The sequence below is a fragment of the Peromyscus maniculatus genome, chromosome 10 (genome assembly GCF_049852395.1).
Source record: "Peromyscus maniculatus bairdii isolate BWxNUB_F1_BW_parent chromosome 10, HU_Pman_BW_mat_3.1, whole genome shotgun sequence".
Lineage (NCBI taxonomy): Eukaryota > Metazoa > Chordata > Mammalia > Rodentia > Cricetidae > Peromyscus > Peromyscus maniculatus.
In genome coordinates this window covers 77,817,148-77,821,945 of record NC_134861.1, presented here as the reverse complement: position 1 = coordinate 77,821,945, position 4,798 = coordinate 77,817,148, and the positions used below count along the sequence as shown (strand labels likewise).

Sequence of the window (4,798 nt, the reverse complement as noted above, 5' to 3'; positions counted from 1 at the left end):
TTTGTACATTAGATTAATTTTGATTAAGTAAAACCATCTTTTTGTCAAGACTTAAAGAGTGACTTTTAGTGTATTCTCTTCTTGTGACACTGTTAATATTTGTATTCTGATATAACATATTCATACAACAGTTTTCCCATACTAACATTACATTTTAATATATAATTTTAAGTATTTGGTTTTAAAACTGCTGTCCTCAAATTAATCAATATAAGAGATTATATAAATACGTATGTTTATATTTATATATTCCAATATAATATAATCTTACATTAAATATTTGGGGAATGTAACCAATAACAAATCAGTCCAACAAGGCCAGATAATAGATCAAAGAGACAATTCGCTACAGCTTCAGTTTGAGTGTACTGTGATTGATTACAGCAAAGAGGACAGGTTAATTACAAAAGTGTGGATGATCAAAAAACAGAACACTGAAGAGTCCCCCTACAAAAGAGATGGAGTCCCCCTAACTTGCTAACTTTACTATATGCTGTAATAACTGTCAAGACAATGTTCAGTAAGGATAGAATTATGTGCAGTTGGGACTGGGGAACAGGTGAGAGAGCTAGAGTCTCAGATGAGGGTCTAATAAGGTTCAGCACCCTCTCTTTCTATAACAAAATATTAATAGGCAAAATATATCTAACTGTTTGGTGGGTTGAGAATAAGAATGAATGAGTGGTAGAATCCTTGCTGACAGTTTAATGACCTTCACTACTTTCTCTTGATTTTAGGAATGTTAATAGCATCAATTTTATAAGGTTTTTGTGAGTGTGTGTAACTACAACTGCTCTGATGTTGAGATGACAATGATGGCCATGTCATGCCTGGGAGACAGTGTACTAAAACATATACATAGAAATGATAAATCTACTTGAGTGTAGCTTTGCTGCTGTTCTTGTTAAATAAAAAGTAATGTCCTTTATTCATCAATCCCAGTTAAACATTGAAGTGAATTCATCTTTATTACAACACTCTTTCTATTCTTTCAACCCATGTTCATCTAAATTACTCTGATGAGTTCATCTTTAAGCTCAAGGCATTTACTTTTTTCTATTTTCCCATTTTTAAATGAAAATATTATTCTCTCATACAACACATCCTAAACACAGTTTCCCCTCCCTCCACTCTCCTAGGTCTTCTGCCTTCATTCTCCCTGAGATCCACTCCCACTCTGTTTCTTCTTCAGAAAACAGCAGGTCTCCAACAGACAACAGCCAAACAGGACAAAACAACATATATTAACACAAGGTAAGGGCACTCATATCAAGGTTGGACAAGGCACCCCAATAAGATGAAAAGAGTTTCAAGAGCAGGCAAAACAGTCAAAGATACACCTGCCCCCCCCAATAGCCATAACACAGAGGAGCTGGTGCAGAACTATGCAGCCCCATACTTGCTGCTCAGTTTCTGTGAAGCCAAGTGAGCCCTATTGGTTGTTCCAGTGGGACGAATTCTCTTGGTGTCCTCCATCCCCTCTGACTACTACAATCTTTCCTACACTCTTCTGTGGGGTTCCACAGTCGTCAAGTTGAGGGACCCAATGGAGACCTCCAATTTAGACTCTACACATGATTTCTGGCTGGGGGTTAGTGCATCCACTTCTATCTGGTGCTATCTGATGATGACAGGACAAGAGATTGATCTATGAACATAGCAGACTAGCATTAATAATATTTTAATAATGATTTACTATTATTATCATCATCATCACGTTCATCATCATTATTAATTTTGGCAGTCGTGTTTGGTTCTACCCTAAGACTTCTGGCTATAAAGTCTCTGGTTCCTGTCCGTCCAGTCAGTGTAAGGCATGGGTTCCCTCTCCTGGGATGGACCTCAAGTTAAAATGAACTTTGGCTGGCCACTCCTGTATGTTCTGTGCCACCATTGCCCCAGCACATCCTCAGGCAGGACAGATTGTAGGTAGAGGGTTTTGTGGCTTGGTTGGAGTCTAGGTTTCTCTTTTTGAAGCCTGGAGATCATCTCTCTTTGCCAAAGAGACTAGAATGGAGGGTGAAGGTTCCAAGCCCACAGCAACTTGAGTTCTCTACAGTTCATTGAGCTGAGTGGAAGTTGTCCTTCATAATGGGGAGCCACTGACAGATTTTGGAGGGCAACCTTCTATCCTAGCGTCATCCTGGGTCATTTAGAAATTTCTGTGGCAACTCCTTGGCCAACAATTCAAAGTAAGGATTGTCAGTTCAGACTTCATATCCTCCATTACTAGGAGTCCTCACGAGGGATTCCAGAAAGTTTCAACTGAACTAGGTTTCCACACTACCCCACAAATGCTCCCCCAATTCCAGATCTCTCTCTCTCTCTCTCTCTCTCTCTCTCTCTCTCTCTCTCTCTCTCTCTCTCTCTCTCTGTCCATCCCTCTCAACATAACCTCTCCCATCCCCATCTGTCCCTAGTCCATCTTAAGCAAGTTGTCCTTCTGGTATGGATATATGCCCAAGAGTGATATAGCTTGGTCTTGAGGAATAATATCAAGTTCTTCATGAATTTGGGTGTTATCTTTGTTCAGGGGTTATGCTAATGTTCTCTGTATCATTCCAATTTTCCAATTTTAGTATGTGTGTTGCTGAACTGAGCACTACATTTGGAATTTTCAAATAACCTTTTTATTCTCACAAATACCCTGACTCAAAACACAATCTATTTTAGGGAATACAGATATAATTAATTGACATTACTTTTACAATATAAATAATATTAGCAATATTTTGTGTCTCCAAAATAGCTGTGTGTGTGTGTGTGTGTGTGTGTGTATGGACTTTATTCTGATATATAAAACATTCTTCAAGATTGTCTTTGATTTGTTATATTTTGAAGATAAATTCACCCGTGTAAAAAGAAGTCTTATGCTGCAAATGGCAAAAGCCATCCGTAAGGGTAATTTCCATAGCTTTATAGCAAAAAAAAAAAAAAAAAAAAGTCTAAGACCTGGAATCATTTTGATGATCTCTATTTCTGCACATTAATTTTCTTTACATTATCAAAAGATAAAATGCACTAATAATTTATAATCATGTTCAAGAAATTTGTTTTCCTGGGAGGTGATTAAAGTCAGAAACAGCTTTAATGTAATCCTACAATCTGGATTTTGTAAAAACCCACAAACTTCAAATAAAATAAATTATATATATGAATATATATATATATATATATATATATATATATATATATATATATAAAATCATTCAGTCTATGGCATTATGCTCATATGACAAATGTCAAAATGTTCTTGGGATAATGATTGTTGGCTAGTCCAATAGTGTATGATCCCTAGTGTTGGCAGGACTGTTACATAAATCCACTTTTATTTGTCTTCTCTTTTTACTACTGTCAGTCACTGTCTTTTGTGGCAAGGGACACATGGACTTACATTGAAATTCTGGACACCTGTCACAGGCTCAAATGTTAACATGTCAAAATTTAGGTGCATTTGAGGAGAAAAAATTCTGCAGACAAAAATTTTTTGTCTGTCCCTTTTCAATTAAAACAGCCTAGAGTATTTGCCAAAATCACTGTATTCCTTTCATGATGTCTAAATAAAATCTCAGAAGTAATTTAGATAAAGTGGATTTTTTCACATAAGTCATGATCAAAAGTGGCCTAAGAAAAATCTCTGACCTCATATTAATAATTATCTTTTCCAAAGCTAACTAAGAATAAAGATGCTGGGTGGTGGTGGCACATGCCTTTCATCCCAGCACTCAGGAGGTGAACCAGGTAGATATTGGTGAGTTCAAGGCCAGCCTGATCTACAGAGCAAGATCCAGGGCAGGCACAGAAAAACTACACAGAAAAACCCTGCTCAAAAAAACAAAAACAAAAAAAAATGAATAAAGATAAAATATGACAGAAATCCTTTTTCTTTTTATCAGGGAAACATTTTAAAAATATTACAGACATGTAGAGAGTTTTCTCATTAAAGTAGTTCATCCTCTTTCCCTCTCTCTCCTCTCTCTCTCTCTCTCTCTCTCTCTCTCTCTCTCTCTCTCTCTCTCTCTCTCTGTGTGTGTGTGTGTGTGAGCTCTCCAATGTTCATAGGGACTTAAACATAACTCTTCCTTATCATATGAAATGGATTGAAATTATGAAGATTAAGTCTAAGAAGAAATGAGAATAAGAATAAGAAAACCCAGCCGGGCGGTGGTGGCGCACGCCTTTAATCCCAGCACTCGGGAGGCAGAGCCAGGCGGATCGCTGTGAGTTCGAGGCCAGCCTGGGCTACCAAGTGCGCTCCAGGAAAGGCGCAAAACTACGCAGAGAAACCCTGTCTCAAAAAACCAAAAAAAAAAAAAAAAAAAAGAATAAGAAAACCCTTCAAGGATTGGGTTTTATATTGAAAGTCAATAAAAGTTAAATATGAGTCTCTAAGAAATGAAGCTGACATTTCAAAAGTCAAACAAAGTGTTTCTTGTTTGGTATATGAAGAGTTGTAGAAATTGATGTCATGGTACAAGGCAGAAATCGAATTCTCCATTACAAGAGACTAACAAGTAGTACATTTTTATAAAGTAGGAAAATAATCAAAGTTTATCTGAGAAAAATAAAATACCTGACCAGAAAAGACAAATGAGGAAAGAAACTACTTGAGGTAGAAATGATTCTTAGCCACATCTAAAATTAAATCTGCTTGAATATCCATAAAATAAAAAAATTCTAAGCACACCAGTACACTTACACAAATTTTCATTTTTACCAGTGATGTCTGTAGACTATTGCAATACAATGATGGAATTTAGTTCTTTAGGATCCCATGAAAAACAAGATGACATAGAAA

The 4,798-nt window shown here is 36.6% G+C and overlaps 1 non-coding gene across 1 annotated transcript; it reads right to left on the bottom strand.

Moving 5' to 3' along the window:
- Window positions 1-2,488: 2,488 nt before the first annotated feature.
- LOC121821009 (U6 spliceosomal RNA) lies at window positions 2,489-2,593 on the bottom strand. The gene has a single exon (XR_006061720.1). It is a non-coding gene; the product is annotated as a U6 spliceosomal RNA (small nuclear RNA).
- Between the last annotated feature and the right edge of the window lie 2,205 nt (window positions 2,594-4,798).